The sequence below is a fragment of the Typopeltis vanoorti genome, chromosome 23, assembly GCF_054136105.1.
Source record: "Typopeltis vanoorti isolate ZY-2024b chromosome 23, IOZ_Tvanoo_1.0, whole genome shotgun sequence".
Lineage (NCBI taxonomy): Eukaryota > Metazoa > Arthropoda > Arachnida > Uropygi > Thelyphonidae > Typopeltis > Typopeltis vanoorti.
The window spans coordinates 2,764,025-2,783,564 of NC_143571.1; the positions used below are offsets into that span (position 1 = coordinate 2,764,025).

Consider the following 19,540-nt stretch of genomic DNA (forward strand, 5'->3'; position numbering starts at 1 on the left):
TTCACTTACGCTCAGCACAGACAACTAAACAACATGTCATAGATGACAAAGACAAACATGACCAATGAGATTAAAGTAAATTAGCCAAAGGGTCCTTGCATACTGACATTGTTTTAATTAGATTAGAGGTTAAATCTAAGGTTTGCATGTCTAAATAATCAAAACATTAAAATTTCTCATTTTAGTCTGTCAAAATACATATATAAACTAAAATTTGGTTTGTTTCCCCAAAAACTTGCAGGTGAATTTTTCTAGGCTCATTTTTTTTTAATTCAACAAATGTGATTGTATTAAAAATATACTTTCATGAAAGGGAAAAAAAGTTTTCACACACATGAAAGACAAAACATGTTAAATGATATAGGGCAGTGATTTTCAACCCGGCACACCTAGACTAATTATTAAAATTCTGCAGCACACTAAAAATATATTCTTTTAATTTGTTTGATAAATCTGGTAAAAAATAGGCATAATTTTGATTGATTAACACACACAAGAAGATTGAAGACCAGATGCTAATAAATGAATGCGCAAATTATGACATTTATTTCATTAATTTATTTTCATAAATCTTGCAGCACACGGGTTGAAAATCGCTGATATAAAGTAATCATGAATTTCCAATAATATAACTGACTGTTTACTTAAATTTTTTCTTCACTATTTCTTTATTAATAACATATGGATGATGTTAGCTGTGGCTTGTTGTAAAACAAAAGATCAACAATATAATTTAACACTGCTTTATTAGTTCATTTTAGTCAACTAATAAAGATTCTGTACACATTAAAGAAAAAACAAAATAAATTACAAACCTTGTAAAAATACAGATTTTCTCAAACTATCAAAAGCATTCTACTCTTATGACAATAAGAGTTCTAAACATTCTAAACTTATGACAATAAACATCAGCATGAGTGTTTTTTTTTTCTTTTTTCTTCCCAGCTTATTTGGTAAGCAGGTTCCAACTTCTTTTTTTTAGAGAATACTTTAAATATTGTACTGCCTATAAGAATAAAACAAAACAACTAAAAAAATGCTAAGCAATTGCCATTTATCTAAGTTTATATATTTCATGAAGAATTGAACCACATATAATGCAAATATAAGAGATTATCACTTATCAGTTCTGTTCAAAATCTGTCAGGACTGTTGGGAGATGCATATTTCAGAATGCTTTTTATTAAGACAGTGCAGAATTTAGATATGGTAAGCCACGGAATGATGGTTACTCTGTAGCATTAATCTATTGTAGCAACTCATTTTAAGAGATATAAGAGAAACTCATTTTAAGAGATATAAAGATCATCATGCAAATCAGATTCACCACCTGATTATAAGATTAATCATGTCTGTTTCAAGATTGGAATACTGTGAGTTGATATACTGAGAATAAAGACAACAAGATGGCAGCCTACAATTTTCAGTTTTTCTGAAGAAGATGCATTATATCCACACAGAACCACATCATCATCCTAGTAAACAAACTGAGACTATCAAGACCATATTGCATTGCACCTATTGATGTTCTTTGGAATGACTTCCACAGAAAGAATTACAACACATTTAGTCAACTTTTTTATCAAATGGTTTTAGTGATATCTTCATCAAAAATGCTTTAGCAGTTATATGATTCCTAACTCTTCTGCTCAAGAGGTAATAACTTGTATTTCTCTTCCTTATGTGCAAGGAATTTCCAAATGCATAGCAAAAATTAAACCACTGAACATTTTTGTAGCCTTTTGTCCTGTCAGAAAACTCCCCACTTTTCTCACATCTCCTAAAAACAATCTTCCTCCTCTTGGCTTTCCAGATGTCCTTGTTCTTGTGGCTTATCATATTATTGAAAAAACTGGAAAATCTGCTTTTATCACAAAGAACAAATGTTGTATATCAAATACCATGAACCTGAACATTCTGGACTTGCTAAACATGCCGTCTTCACCAAGCATAGAGTTCACCAGAATAAGGCAAGAATCCTTCATAAAAGCAAACTTATAGAACTCTTGAAACATTACTCTATTGTTCTAACCACCAAAATAGATCTAAATCATAGGTGGCCAAGAGCAGGCCCGAAGGCCACATGCAGCCCGTAATGTGATTTTGTGCGACTCGCGGCAGGATAAAAACTATATTAAATTATATGTATCAATTTAGCTATCAGTTTCAACTACAGATTTTCTGATTGATATACTAGTTATATTCATTATTTCTGATGATGGAAACAATTTATATTCTCAACACAGAATGATCACCTTCAGGATTTGTTATGAATATCGTCATCATCATCGAAAATCGACTTTGATGAACTTGTTGTTGTACATGAATGCCCACAGCATTCTCATTAAGTTGTGTTAATGTAAAAAAACAGAAATATGTAATTAAATTTAATTTAACAACTTATATTTAAATCAATCAAGTATTTTATATTGTTCTTCCAGTAGTAAAATAATTTAACAAATATAGTAATTCAATACATATAACTGATTTTTAGTGGAACCTGTGGCATAGTAATTAAATAATAAAGTAACACATAAAAACCACAGTGAAATCTTTAATTAGTAAAAAGACAGATATTTCGTACTAAAATTAATAGTACATCTTCAGTGTCTGTAACAGTAATAGGAATGGAATACAGGTAAACATTCGGTGGATGACCTATTAAAATACAATTGTTACCACGTGCTAGGAAATAATAGAAATAAATTTAATCTATTAAGATAAATGTTTTTTTTTACATAAGATAAGTCTCCCAGATCTTTGAGAGAGAGACATACAGTCATTTCTATTTAAATTCGGTCGGTGTAAGATAGTTTCACAACTTTCTTTGAATAAGCGTTCATATTTGAATCTGCATCTATGGAGGAGAACTGCTTTATCCCACTGGACATTATGAGTAGAGTCAATACTGTGCTGTGCCAAACCAGACTTCAGAGGTTTGTTATAATCAATATAATATTGATGTTCTTTTATTCTTTTTTCCAAAGAACGGCCAGTTTGCCCCAAATAAGAGACATTGCATTCGCAAGGTATTTGGTAAACGCCAGCCAAAGATAGAGAAGACAGTTTATCCTTTGTAGAAGGTAATAAAGAAGAAATTTTGTTGATAGGAATATATGTTGGAATCAGTTGATACTTTTCCAGAATTCTCCAGGTTCTGAGATTCCTGGAATGTATGGAATAGGAACTCTGCAGACTGTTGAAGAAACTGTAGGTGTTAGAACATAAGAGTCAAGTATCTGTTGGATTTGATTGGAGTTGTAATCATTTGATTCCATTAACTTTTTAATGAAAGTTCTTGTTGTAAGATTATTGGGGAAGAGCAAACTTTATGTGCTCTATGAATTAGAGATTTAAGAATGCCAAATTTTTGAGACGTGGTGCGCAGACTTTTTGTGAATGTATCAGCCAGTAAAAGTGGGTTTTCGAAAGACGCTTGTAGATAAGGTACCAGAGTTTTCTTTTTCCATAGTGAATTGGACACGTGGGTGAAGGTTATTTATCCATTGTAGAAAAGTGGAAAGTTCATCTTCAGTGTGTGACCAAACAGCAAAAACATCGACGTAACATTACCAAAGAGATGGTTGAGGATGAATGGATGAGAACATAGTATCTTTGAATTGTTTCAAATAGTAGTTTGCCGAAGGTGGAGACAGAGGGCTACCCATGGCAGTACCTTCAATTTGTTTGTAGATTTTGTTTTTCCAACTGAAATAACCTGAATGGATGACATATTCAAATATCCTTGTGATATCTGGAGGGTAATCTTCATATAATGAATTGACTGTGTCGGTTTAATGGGATATTGGTGAACAGAGAAATTATGTCAAAACTGACTAATATTTCAGAATCTGTAATTTTTATATTCTTGAGTTTTTCAAGAAAATCTGTTGAGTTTTTTATATAGGATCTGGAATGACCAGTGAGAGCACTTAAGGAACGTGATAATACTTTTGCAATCTGATAAGTTGAAGAGTCAATTTATGATCGATTGTACAGGACGGCCTTCTTTGTGGATTTTTGGGAGTCCATAAAGACGAGGAGTCCTTCCAAAGTAGGTGCGTTTTTTATCCACATAGTTTGGATAAGTGTCCCTCGTTTTACATGATTAATTGGTTCTATGAAATAATCACGTAACACGAAATCGCATAAAGTGAGTTAAATTTAACATGGGCGAGACAGGGATAGGGTTTCTTCAGAAGGATAAAAAAATTAAAAACTTTACACCTGTAAGCAAAAGAAATTTTAATGAATGAATTATTTAAACTTATTAACACATAAATTCATCGTTTCGTCGAGACTGAACACTTGCTGAGGCAAATAACCATGTTCCTGAAATACACTTAGAAATTTTGCTGGAAAGTTCTCAGACAGCAACATCAGCTCCCTCAGCCTTGCCAGTCAGCGTGAGATTATGGAATCCATGTCGCACCTTGAAACATTCAAACCACCCAGCACTTGCAGCAAAAGATTGCACTTTAGGATCAGGATCTATAGCATTGAAATCATCAAACAAACTTTTCGCTTTAGCCTAGATAATCAAGGGGGATAACACAACAGCATGTTGATTTTAATGTTCAATCCATTGGGTCAACATCCTTTCCAATTTCTCCATAATTGGTGCTTTTATCTGTGTTATCTTAGTTGTCGATATTGTTAAATTGTGAATGAAACTATGTTGTGTAATTTATTTTTTTTCATTCACATTTAACATTGCTTATTATATATTAATCATAATTTGTATAAAGATTATTTATTGTTCCTTAATTAAGAATTACTATTTAAGTATTTATCCTAAACTTAACCTACTATTAATTCATTAAATAATAATGTGTAGAAATTTATGATAACTAAAATATATATGTAAAGTAACGAAAAGTGTTATTATAAATAATTGTATACGTAATGAAAGAGCTGATTAAGTAGCTCAAATATTCTGTTTATTCTTATTTGTAAAAATTTAACGTTATGTAATCACTTATGTAGTAGTAGAGCATTATATTACATTAGCGAAATGTTTGCGTTCATGTGTTGTCATGGAGACGCATGAAATAAACAAGCACGAGTCGAAGAGTGCGAGACCTTGGAATGAGAAAGGAGAAAGCGAGGCAATAGGAATTTTATAGAAAGAAAATGAAAGAGTTTTGCGGAGCCTGAAGGAAAGTAGGATATAAGCAAGAAAGTGAAAGAAAATTGTAAATTCTTTAGGGCAGAAATTCGAGAGCATAGTGTTTAGAAGTAAGCAAGAAACGTAGTGAATCTTATACTGAGCTGCAAGTGAAATCAGCTGTGGTTATAGAAGAAAATTGATGTCGTAATCGGATAAATAAAGAACTGGACATTCAATGGGAAATTCTGATTAGTTCCAGTTAATCTTGGATTACGTCTTAATTCTGTGTTGCCCTGAGAAGAATATAATGAACTTAACTTGTTGTAGAAAAGTAAACAAGGAAGGATATCAGTACCTTATTGCTGTTTTTTTTAAAGTAGTGAAGCGCGATTAACAGTAGTTCAGTTAAAGCGTTGGAGATTTTTATTTAATGTGTTCCGCTAGCTCAAATAAGTTAATTCATAAGTGTGCTCACAATAAATTGATGTATTGAAGATTGTATCTGGTAAGAGTAGTCATACATGTTTGTTTATTCTAACATTAACTATAGCGTATCTTCGAAGTTCAAGGTCCGAAATAAGATTGCTTGGAATAATGTCTACCTTGATTAGTGCCTGCTGTGAATTTAAACATTAAGTACAACTGATAGATGTGTGCAGACTGATCAAATGAGAAGTTTTGTTTTATTAACTTGAGTTAAGAGAATTTATAGTTTTGAAGCAGTGAATTGTATGTTAAAGTTTAGAACATTGAATTGGAATGAGTGACTTAGCAAGATGTATTAAGTTATTTGTATTATATCATTTAAAAGTAGAATTCATGTATTTGCTGTATATCGTATATTAAATGTTTTATTTTGTTAATCTAAATATTGTGTTTGCCTGAACTTCCTTTTATTGCACCGTTCATAAAAATTTTGAATCTTGCAGGTGCCCCAAGTAGAATAATAAATAATTCGGCCTAATGAGAAGACTGCTAACTTAATTAAGAATCGATCCTACTATTTTATATAGACTAATCTAAAATAGGGTGGCGCAGTATAATTATAAATTTCCCTACTTTTGGATCGGTGATCAATTCGCAATTAGTTGTTTTATTTATAAGAGTGACTCGAACCAAGATGGCGGATTTAGAACACAACATGAAAATAGAACGTCACGACAATATTCTCGTCACACTTTTACAACTTTCTTTTATTTTCTCTGCTTGATTTCTTATTGTTCTTAAAGTTGATTCTGAAATTCCTGTAGCTCTGACTATGTCGACTGTGCACTCATTACGTTCATACCTCTTTATAACTTCTAATTTTTCCTCCAGTGTTATAGCTATTCTCTGTTTTTTAGTTTTGGAAATACTTTGATCACAGTTACCTCTTTTTACCATAATGCTTGTGTTGCAGAAGACTCCAACAATGGAGCTTAATAGTTTTACACTTTCCGTGAGACTGACATGCAGCACGATGCTGCCTTGTCAAAGTGGTGAGCGCACAAAGTCACATGACCAGGCACAGGGTGACTGCGAAATTGCTACCCATTGTGATTTTTCAAATTAACTGTTTAAAATCGTGTTATAGTGGAAACACGTAAAGTGAGATCACGTATAATGAGGCATACCTGTATACAGAAAAAGATAGTAACTGTCAGTAAAAATTTAAAAACAAAGGAAACATCTGTTGAGTGTGATAAAATCAGCTTCTGTGTGTATATGGCCCAGACAGATTCTGAATAAACCTAAAATAATGAGAACAATCAATTAAAATATGACAATGGTAAGTATGGCATTATAAAACTCACACATAGGCATGTTATCACTCCCTCAACAGAAGGAGTGTGTGAGATGACTGACATATGTGGAGCTGAGAAAGTACAACTTTCTCTTTTCGAACCTTGCACAGACTAGACTACCATCATTTGAGTTCAGGCTTTGGTAGAGCTTATTATTAGTCTCTCTGTTCCAAGATGACTAACTGTAATAGTAGTGCGTGTCTAATAATCTGCCGATAATCAATAATCAGTGCACAGTACGGACAGAGAGTGGATGCTTGAGAAATGATCTGACCATGCTGCAATATCTACTGCCTTGTTCCTGTTGATCCTAACATGGTTTGGAATCCAACAGAAGTATACATCTAAGTGTAGCTTCCATAACTGAAGGAGGAGATGCTGGATTTGAGAAAGCACACTGGATGTTTTTGTAGCTCTAGACTTTATTGCCTGAAGAGAATTTTGTGAATCTGAACTTATATTATGCACCGTTGGTAAAGAAGCAATTTGATGTATTTTAGTGCAAGCTCTATCGCATACAGCTTGGCTGTAAAAAGCTGGTACATTCTAGAAGAATTTATGCAGATATAATGCTGTCTGGAAAGATGACAGAAGATCCCAGGTCCTCTGATTTTGAGTTCTCTATGGGCTCCAAGGAGCTGCTGGTAGAGGATAGGAGGGACAGAAAATTTCAGTAGCATGGTGAAAGAAAAGATAAATGCTGGTATGCATGTATGACTGCCACAGTAGAAATATGTTTGGTGGAATCATGGGTCTGTTATCTACTGCAATCTCTAGAGCTTGTAGGAGAGCTTTTACTTGCAAATCAAAAGGTCTTATGGCAGCTTGACTGATTGTGTCGTACAAATTCTCTCAATGTGGATGTAAAATAGTTGGCTACACAGTGTGGTTTGGCAGGGATTTTACTGCATATAACAGAGACAACTGTTGACTTTGAAGTGACAAAAGCAGTTCCATCTGCCTTGACATACAGACTATGAATTAGCAATGTTTGAAATGCATCAGTTATAATTCTGATGGTGAACAGGGTCTAGACACTGCAATGTACTCTCCCTGGCAGAAGTACAGACTTGGGATTCAATCAAGTTTTGATCTTATCAATGCCCTGTACAAACAAAGCAAAGAACATCTATTAACACCCCAAACAGTGGAAGGTAGGGTGCACAGAATGTTTGTTGCCTTACAACAGCTATCTCATAACTGATACATGTGAGGAAGGAAACTGAGTTTGATGTCGAGTATGAGCTCGAGTACTTAGTTTCTGGGTCAGGATGATAACAGCAAATGTGCAAACAAACTGTCTTCTGATGTGAAAACTTGAACTTATTTACAAACGCTCATTTTGAGAGTTGGTCAATGGTTTGCTGCAGATGTCTTTCTATTATTCTCATATTACAGGACTGCACAAAATGGTGAAGTCATTCACATAGAGGGCATTACTTACTGTCAGGGGAAAAAGTTTTTTCTCTCCAGAAGCTAAAAAAGCTGAGAGCTAACCATTTTTTCCAGAATCTTGCACAAGTAGCTGGTCAGATCTATTGGACAGTAGTAGTTATTTGGGGAGTTTGGATCCTTCTGTTGTATTATTGAGTTGACCATGATTGCAAAAAGCGTGACACTTAAAACTGAACCTTGTGGGACTCCCTCTCCTGGTTATACAATTGGGATAGAGTAGTTCCCACTCAAACTTTAAAGATTCAGTTAAATAAGAGGGTCTTGATAAAAAAAAGAGGGAGATTCCTTCTAAGACCAAAATTATGTAGGTCTTTCCACCAAGCTTTAGGAAAACATGGGAACTGATTAGATGTTTTAGGAATGGCAGTTCTGGCTGCTCCTATAATACACTGTTACATGCTTTACTGCCTCACTCATAGATGAGGTTCTTTTGGGAACCAGATGCCCATCCCTATGTATCAGGATTTTTCTTATGGATGTCACTCCTTGCTCCTTGATTTCAGAGCATATCTCTACATCAAAGCAGTTCCACTCTGATATTATGCCTATAGAAAAGTTTAGTTTTATGGAGGGTAACTGTAATCAGTATTCCCCTGACAGATGCTGCATGAAGTAGTTCTTATGATTGTGCTACTGTAGCTGCTTCAAATAAGGATATCTCCTGAATGAAGCTTCTTTACAGATTTTGGAGATCTTGCCACTTCCAGACTCTTCTGGATGAAGAGTGACTGACATTTTCCCAATTGGATGACAACCAGTTGAGTACCTTGTTGGAGCTTGCTGAGGGCTCCTGGTAAACAAAAGGATGAGGAAGTCATTTTCAGGAGAAGCTGGATTCAGGACGACAGCTCCCACCAACCAAAGAGCCACAAATGGACACCCACTCTCTGGTAAGCAATGACCGTGCTTAGGAGTAGAATGCCAGGGTTATCCTGAGTGCTATGCAAGCACCACAGCAAGCCTTGAATCCTGTTCCTCGGACCATGAGAAAAGAGACCCACTGCAACACCCTTGGAGACAAATCCACTAGCTGATTTATCCTGGCAGGCCATCTAAGAATGCCTTGTCTTGTCGAAGCAGATGGCAAAGTGGTGCGAGACTATATTTACTACACATTCAATTAAATGCAACAGAGATTTGCTGCCTGCTATTACACACAATTCATACAAAAATATTACACTCAAGTGATTTCATGTAAAGTCACCCAAAAAATATGCAGCATCAAATATTCACAAACAAGAAAATCCCTAGGTACAACTATTCTGTTGATAGTATAAACATTCCTATATACAAACTTGCTATACATTTGGCTAAATCATCCCCTTCCCCATCACAGAGAGCTAATTCTTCCTCCTTTGTAATAAAAAAAAATAAATAGTTCATTTAAAACTTGAAATTGCTATCTTAGCACTGAACTCACCTATCTTCACATTGCTTTTTTAGCCAATGACTATAATCCTCCAAAATAGAGAAAATATTAATGCCCCTCCCACACACAAATCTTCTTCCTTCCCTAATACACATGACCACAGCTAAAACTGTGGTCTTGCAAACCTTTTCCATGCATTCAGAGCACATCTGAAAAGATATCTCACAAAGTGCTTAAATAAATATGAGCTCTACAGATTTTAACCATACATCAAACTGGCAACTCTCATCCATTCACCTAAGGACAAGCTCTCCTTTACCATATCCAGGAGTATGTGAAATCCCTTGTAATACTTGTGACCTGACTTACTACGGACAGACAGGAAGATCTGTTAGGCCTTATAAAGCAAAATACATTTGGTGCCATTGTTCTGACAAGTTGGTACTAGCTACTCAATGATAACTCAATATCAGTTTTCTTTACCAGAAATCTGGCAGACAGTCATTTTAAGATTAAATTAATACACGTAACCCTCTCTCTTTATCCAACAAAAGATGACACCAATTAGGACTTGAGTTTTTTGTGTTTTCTATTACAATTTAAAAGCATTCCTGCTATTAACTAATTGTTTCTGTTTGCATCCTGTAACAGTTTGTGCTCTAAAGATGATGGGTGTAGAAAAGCAAAATATCAGCAACTTAAAAAATAAATAAATAAATATATATATATATATATTATTTATTTTCTTATTACTGACTTCGGTTGTGAATTAAAACTATTATAAAAAACTCTATATGAACTGTCAATACATTCTACTTGCAATTAACTTCAGTTTTGTCATGTAGCTTACAACAATAACTTATGGAAATTTAAAACGGTTAAAATCAAAAGAAATATAACTCTAATTAAACTTTATAATTTAAAAATATAACCCAAAAACATAAATTGTTCCTTTCTATAAACAAGGCTCCAATAGTGAGGTTGCAATTATCAACTGATCAGCATCTCAGGAGTGGTAGTCAAAGTATTGGAAAAGTTGGTTAAGAGAAAAAATCCCGGAATGGGTAGGAAGGAATGGGATATGACACGGGATCAACATGGTTTCTGAATGGTAGGTCATGCCCCAGTAACTAACTTTTCATAAAACAGAGTAAGTCAAAATGATGTGAGCAATTAGAAACATTTATTGAACAAAAACTATTGAAAACAATAATATGAAACCTGCATTAGTTAAAATAAAATTTTTTTAAAATGATTTATAAAAGTTCAATGTGTGCCACGTGTTGCATAGTACACGTCAATACAATATGTGACTTCTTGCCACACAAACCAACATCTAATCAATCATTTCTAAAGCTCTGCATATCAACTGAAGGAATATGAGGATGTTGGCAAAAGTGGCACATAAACTTTGTCCTATACATACCCCCAGAGAAAAATATCTAGAGACATAAGGTCCAGTGGTGACTGTGCAGGCCGGGCTGTAGGGTTAGGACTCATTCGGCCTATCCATCTGCCAGGAAGTTGGATGTTCAAAAGAGATGACCTTGATGGATGTATGAAGGTGCTCCATCTTGTTGAGAGGCAATATTGGATCTGTTGTTCAATTTTAAATTGAACAACAATGGTTCAAGTTGTGGCAAGAGCCATGTTACAATACACAATTCCAGTTAAATTTTTCCAGCAAACAAGAAAGGTTCATAAACTTTATATTGTGTCAGGGCACAAAAACTCATTGGAGTGTCCCTTGACTGTTCAACAGCTGCATGTGGGGTTTCAGAACCCCATACATAGATGTTGTGTTGGCTCACTTTTCCTGACAAATGAAATGTGGTTTCATTGCTGAAACACATTCTTGGCATAACATTTCATCCTCTTCAATGTGGGTCATAATGTCTGAGCAAAAAGAGGAGCAGCTCAACTTATCATTTGGAGTAATAGCATGCAATAAGTGTAAACAATATGGATGGATAGCAAGGCATTTCTGCAGAATTTGCCACACTGTCATGTCCACTTCAGACTTCGAAGAAGCAAGTGTCAAACACAATCAACTGTTTCGTCATTCACATGCGGCTGATCGGGACTCCTCCCTTTACAGATGCAGCCCATATGTAAAGGGAAGAGTTATTACAATTAGGAATGGAATTTGTAGCAGGAGGCTCCTTTCCATACTTTCTTCTAAATGCTTACTGCATGCTAATAACAGACTTTGTGCAATGAAGCTCCGAAACACAAAAAAGTATGTTCCAGTCCACTTGCCATCTTGTCTTTTTTTACAATGGTCAAATGCTCTAGTGTGTAGATATTGAAATGCATTCTCGCACATGTGTAATCTGAAATTCTTTGAGTTTCTTTTTCATTTACTGCATGTTGCATTTTCCTATCACTAATTGTTTCTTTGCAAAAATAGACAGAAATTGTTCATGTCATTTTTACTCACCCTGTTCAGTGACAGATGATTTGGATAAAAGGTAATGGGTATATGATACTGGATGGAATTCTGATAAATAAATTGCAGCAAATATGGATGAATATGAAGTTGGTGATGTGAATAAGATGGCTGATGAAGAGATACCAGACAGTAGTTTATTCAGAAGTAGAGTCCAGTAGAAAGCCTGTAACTAGTGGCCATGGGCCTCTGTATTTTGGCTACTATTTAATTATTTAATGGTATAGGAAACTATCTGAGAGGAAATATCCAGATGTTTACTGACAATGCAAAATTGGGTACAGCAATATTCAATAAACATAATTTTAAAATTATGCAGGATGACATTCAGTCTGGCAGTATGGGCAAAGGAGAACAATGTCAGTTGAATGTGTGTCACTCCAAAATGTATAAGGTTATGCATTTTGGAGTGAAAAGAACCACTGTGTACCATATTGATGGAAATGTACTCCAAGAAATTAATGAAGATAGGAATATGAGGATGTTGGTGGACGTGGAGTTGAAGTTAAGAGGGTATATTGCAAAAGATAAACAGGTTATTATATTTCTTTATAAGTTCTTGATAAGACCCTGTCTAGATCTGGTCAGGTCTATGGAATGCACCTTACAAGGATAGGTTAAAGATGTACGAGTTATAGAAATTGGTTGACAGGCAGTTTGGAGTGACATGATTGAGACACAAATTACTGAAAGGTTTTTACAGAACTGATATAAAGAAATCCTAAGGACCCATCCTTGGAAACTGATCATAAGTGTATGGACTAGATTTTTTGCTTGCAGAATGGTGAATGAGTGGAATAGGTTAACAGAGTCTGCTGTGAGTACCATGACTGTGAATAAGATCAAAGTGAAGTATGATAGATATTGCTTGGTATAATGTTTAGGATCTTCCTTGATAAGTCTATGGACTCCATGAAATTGTTTGTGTAATAATAAAATATATAACCTGATCAAACAGTACACTGGGCAAATATGCCTAAGCCAAATAAAATCACGATGATTTCATATGGAACATCAAATGCCATTCAATTTCTGACATGTACCCTCAAGGGCAGTACAGGATACTATGACAGTACTACAGGGTGGGTCATAAGTCATGAAGGGATTTAAAATAAGTGGTTTTTCATAACTAATAAAAAATCTCCACATTCCATATTTCATTATGGAACGTGGAGATATTGTGATGAAGACTAACTTAAGTCACTAAGGGGTTTAAATGATTAACCCCCTTAGTGACTTATGAGCCACCCTGTAGTACTGCCCTTGAGGGTTCATGCCAGAAATTGAATGGCATTTTTCTCAAAATTAGTCTGTTATCTTAAAAGACTATAATACTTGCAGGCGTAGACTTCTGTGGCTAATTTCTTCAAAAGACATATTTCGGTGATTACACCACATTTTTTATTATTCAGTTATACAACATACTGGAATAATAGTTCCCGACAAGTTCATAAATTGTAGGATTTACATCTTCAGGGTTAAATAGTATAACTTAAAGTTTAAACAAGAGAAATTAATAACTACAAATCATAACCGTCTGGCTATTCATAAACTCAAATAATTACAAAATTACAAAAATGCAATTTCGCTTCCTTATATCAAAAATGTTACAGATAAGCTAGCAAAATTATTGAACAAACACAACGTAAAAGTAGTCTTCCTTCCTATGGAAAAAATCTCAAGATTCCTACATCCACCAAAACCACCTCATCCTCCTCTTAAAAAACCAGGAGTCTACAAAATCAACTGCTCTTGCGGGATTTGCTACGTAGGACAGAACAGTGATAAATACTAAGAATGGCGATCAGAGATTTACCCACCTTTGCTACGAGTTGCCCTAGTTTGTACTATGTACTTGAACTACGTGCTTTAGCTTACGCTAGTAGTCGCCGATACTTTTATAGTTACTGTATTCGGCATGAAACTCTTTGATTCAGATCTTTGCGTTTCTTATTCGGTTTTAAAACAATGTGGGATTTAATATCCCCTTAATTTAAATAATATTAGTTTAATCCTTTATTTCTATCTTTTATATATGTTTGCTCACACTTGGATAAAGGATTAAACTAAATTTATTATTTCATAAGCTAAGTTGACCAGACAGCTTATGGGAATACATTCCTTCCCATACTAAGGAGTTGCCTTAGTAGGGACCATTTAGAAGAAATATATATTCGTGTGCATAAAAGTAATTACTAAAATAAAGAGCCAAAAGGCTTCAGTTTGGTGAAGTAAAATTATATAAGCAACAACCGAGAGTTTGCTTATGAAAAATACATCTCTCTGACATTTCGAGTTCCTTAATACTGAATGAGTTTTTGATCTCTTAAGGTTTCTACCTGATCTCTGAGGAGAACCAACCGATTCAAAACAGCTGTCAGGTTAATGAAACTTTATCAAAATGGACCAATAAAAGGCGAATATATATATAGATGCTTGAGTGGCGCCTACGTCATCTAAGTGGTCCATACTAAGGCAACTCGTGAATGCTGGAGAATATATTTCCATCAACTGGTCAACTTACCTTACAAAACTTTTATAGTTTCTACATTCAGCTTTGAAATAATGCTGGATCTAATATCTACTTATATAATTTTACATTGCTGAACTGAAGCCTTTTGGCTCTTTATTTTAGCAATTTATATATCTTTTCTGTATATACATTTTATTACAAAAAACCTTCAGGAAGTCAGGGAGTCATTAAGGGAAGCCAAGTATCATTCACATGTTATACTTTCTCTTGAATTCATTCAAACTATCAAACTCATGAATTCCAGTCATGCACCACTTTATGGAAAAAAAATCTAGCTCTCTCATCCCTTTCTTGAATGCATTCATTCTCAACTTCAATGGATACCCTCTTGTCCTCTCTCCACAAAAATGAAAAATTCCATCTACTAGTATCCCGTATAACCTTTTCAGAAGTTTGTAGGCCTCTCATATCATATTATTCCTTTTTCTTCTGTCAGCTAGCATCTGCAGTCAACAAATTCTCAATCTCTCCTCATAATCTACATTCCACAGTCCTGATATCATTTCACCACTGTATATGCATCACCTCAGAAACCAGATCTGCACCCAATAGTCCAGATGAGCTTGCATCAAGCCCTGTGTAAAGGTAAAATAACTTCCTTATTTTTATATGTTGGTGTTTGTTTCAGCATTGCAATTATCCTCCAAGTTGTATGTGTAATCTTTGTTATGTAGTTCCTGGACTTCAATTTCCTGTCTAATAAAACTCCACGATCCCTAGCGCAGTTTCTAGTATAATCAAGCCAATCCAATATATAATTGGATTGGCTTGATTATACTAGAAATCTTATTACACCAAAGTACAGAACTTTACATTTATTATCATTGAACTTACAGCTATTTTCACATGTTTGCAATTCCAGCTTATTCAAATCAGTATGATACACAGATATTCTTAGGCTGATTTATTCAACATGTCATATATCCTTTGTTTAGCATACGTGAATAATCTTGTTTTATTGTACATGTCTCTATATGCAATTTAATATGCAAATAATTTATTTTTAATTTTTACATTTCTTAGTAATTTTTGTTTTTAAATCTTTTCTGTACTAAGCTTTCCACTCCTTTGCCCTTTGACTATGTTTATAACTGTGTTAATGACTATGTTTTCAATTTCCCACAAGTTGTTCTTAACAGTATCATATGAATGTTCAGAGAAGTGGCAGAAGAGAAGCATTCCATGGTCATTCCATTCCACTTCATTAATGGTCCATTCATTTTGTTTACCCACAATGATACCACAATGAGATACTCATCACCAAATATATCTATCTAAATGTTTTAAATTACATTTTTTTCCTTACATAATTTATGTGTCTAGTAAGTTAATCATCTAACTTATGTGGCCAAGTATTTCATACAGATTTAATACTGGTTGTAATATCTGGGGTTATAAAGCAAGCAATAGTAAAGTGAAGATCTACTGTCCATAATACCAGGAAATGAAGAACACCAGTGATTTTACAATGGAGCAGCCCAATTACTCGTAGACGATGAGCAAGCAAAATCTGTCATATGTTTTTGGTATCATACTTGCAAGGGTTTCTCAATGCTTGAAATCGACCCTGATCTCGACTATTTATCCGTGCTTTGGTGTCCGCTGCTTATTACTAAGGTGACCAATCGTCCTCCTTTAGGGAGGACAGTCCTTCTTTTGTAGGTTCTGTCCTTTCTAGAAAAGTGTCCTCCTACCTGTCCTCCTTTTCGATATTTTAAAACTAATCTGTTAATCTCTGTATTCAGAGATGCCGCGTCGAACTGTTACGCGTCATGTGACGGTACAGTTCGGAAAGACGCGATTATGAAACGCATGCGCAGGGCATAGGAGAACTTCACGTGTCTCGCACCATTGCACACTTCACTTTGTTTATTTCTAATGGAAATACAAAATTATTTCTTTCTCAGTGAATATTATACTCAGGTAAGTACAATTCACATTTTATTAATTCAATTTTATACAACCCTGTTTTCAACACAAGTGTAAAATAATTTAAATATAGATTTAGTAAAGTTTTATCGCTTTTGTTATTAAAGTTTTAGTTTTAATTATTAATTTTATTTATTCTAATGTGCTTGCATCATTCGTGTGGCTCTATATTTTATTTTTAATTTTATTTAAGGGATGGAAAAATCAAGAAAGAGGAAATGCCATTTCAACGATCAATTGAAAAAGGAATTTCCACTCCTCATATCAAAGAGAGACAACATTGTTTTCTGCAATATTTGCAGAGGAGAATTTTGTACTGCAGTTGGAGGCAGAGCAGCTATAACGAAACACTTGAACACCAACAAACATAAGCAATCATTAGATGCATCAGCTTCCAGTAGTAAAGTAACCTATTTTTTTAAAACTTCTAATTATTCTGAAGATGAAAAACAGTTAGCTGTAATGGAGGGAACATTTGTATTTCATACCATAATTCACCACCAAAGTTTTTGTAGTATGGATTATACAACTAAATTATTGAAAAACTTTCACAATGCTAAATTTTTGTGCCAGGACAAAATGTGAGGCTATTATTAAATCAGTATTTAAAAATTACTGTGATAAAATACTTGCAGAAGATTTGAAAAATGCAGCATTTGTAACGGTTTTATCTGATGCATCAAATCATAATGAAACCAAATTGTATCCAATACTAGTAAGGTATTATAATGTTACCAAGGGCATTCAAGTAAAGATTTTAAATTTAAATTATTTAAATCCATTGAAGGCAAAACTGCTGAAATTTTGTCAAACCACCTATGCAGAGTAATAAATGAAAACAATTTGAAATCTAAAGTTGTTGCACTAACAGCTGATAATACAAACACAAATTTTGGTGGGCGAAGATGCAAAGGAGTGAATAATGTCTATGTAAAATTACAAGATTTATTCCAAAAGAAAATACTAGGAATAGGTTGTAATGCACATATTTTGTCAAATACAATCAACACAGCGTCATGTGCCATGCCAATTGATGTAGAAATAATAATAACGACAATTTATTTGTATTTTAGTCGTTTTACTGTTTGTGTGGCTACTTTAAAACAATTTTGTGAAGACGCAAATGTTGAATACAAAAAACCTTTTAGGATATTCAAAAGTTAGATGGCTAGCTCTAACACCTGCTATAGAGCGTGTTTTACAATTATTTGAGCCTCTCTGTTCATATTTTTTAAGTTTAGACAAATGTCCAAAAATTCTGGAATCTTTTTTCAATTATGAATTATCGGAGATATTAATGTATTTTGTACATAATCGGGCATCTATTTTCCACAAAACGATTCAAAAGATTGAAGGTGAACATATTTCAGCTACAGAAGTTAGTCTTATTAACGATTTTGTCCTTCAATATAAATCACGATTTGAAGAAAAATTTATTCCTTTAATAATAAAAAGAAAATTGTCAAACTTAGAGGAATCAAATCCGGGCATAACGGAAAAGTTTACCAAATAAGTGCAGAATTTTTATCAAACATGTTTCCAATATGTCGAAGAATGGTCTGAAACAAATATCACAGGAAATAACAGTTTTCAATGGTGTTTTTTGACTTCATCGCAAGTAAATTGGGCAGATATTGAAAATTGTGTTGAGTTTTTATCGAAAGAAATGCCTGATATTAAAATCGATGACAATTGTCTGTTTGAAGAAATTAGAAGACTGAATGTATATTTAAATTCTGATAAATTAGAACAATGGGAAAATCAACATGTCGAAATTGATAAAAAATGGGTGGAAATATTTAACCATTTCAAAAATGAACACATTCCATATGAAAATTTAGTTATTCTTGTTGAATTTACGTTGTGCTGCCCTGGAACTAATGCAGCAGTTGAAAGAGTTTTTTCAATTGATAATAATTTTTGGACAAGTGAGAAATCAAGATTGAATATTGATACTCTAGCTGCAGCACTTACCGTAAAATTCAATATGAAGGATATTTCTTGCTCCGAAATTTCCAATATATTGTTAGAAAATGATATATTGACAAAAAATATTCATTCAATGGAAAAATACTCGTTTAATTAAAAGGGATGTAAGCATAATTAGTGTATTTTTGTTTAAATTAATAAAATGTTTCATTTATTTGCGTTGTACTTTTTTCTTAAATTTTTTCGTCCTCCTTTTCATTGTAAAAAAATTGGTCACGTTATTATTACCTAATGATCTACAGTATGCACAACACTTACTACAAATTTCAAAATGTTCAACTGCGAAGGATGAATGGAAATTACACGTAGAGACTTCTGATTACTGCTTTTTTCCTTGAAAATCAATATCATCCCGTCTGTAGGTTGGCAAATTATCCAGTCAGAAGAACATAAGCAATTAAAAAAACAATGCACTGGCCTCACAGCCTTAGCTGTTTCAACAATAATTCCAATTTTTAATAATCAACAACAACCTGGAGGTAAGTGAATAGTTAATAAAATAGATGAATATTACTGAGCCAACCTAAATGGTCACGTCAACGGGAATATCAAACTAATGCCATTTAGAAATAATAATCATACAAATTACACTGTAGAAAAATGTAGAAGCTTAAATTAGCACTGTCCACATAAACACAGAAAAGAGCAAGAAATTAACAGTGTGAAAATAAGAAATGAAAAGAATGGCAGCAAGAGACAAGACTAACTACACTGTTAAAGAAAACGTATTATAAATATGAAGAGGTGAACTTCCATAAGAATTCTAATTATCAAAGATGTCCAATGTAAGTAATTTTCCATATGACTTTAAACTAATATGGATTACATTAAGGCAGTTTAAGGATCATTAAAGAAAAACTGAACTACTAATAATATACAAAGAGACAGAAGATTACCCTTTCTAATAGTTTGTAGAAATTTA

The 19,540-nt window shown here is 33.8% G+C and overlaps 1 protein-coding gene across 5 annotated transcripts in view; it reads right to left on the minus strand.

The window, feature by feature from the left end:
* Positions 1–949: 949 nt before the first annotated feature.
* The window catches only part of Usp30 (ubiquitin specific protease 30), a 252,115-nt gene continuing 233,524 nt past the window's right edge, over positions 950–19,540 (minus strand). For all 5 annotated transcript variants that reach the window (XM_090413154.1, XM_090413150.1, XM_090413152.1 and 2 more), the window contains one exon: positions 950–1,006. The gene's annotated coding sequence lies outside the window, so the exon portion shown is untranslated. The remainder of the gene's footprint in view (positions 1,007–19,540) is intronic.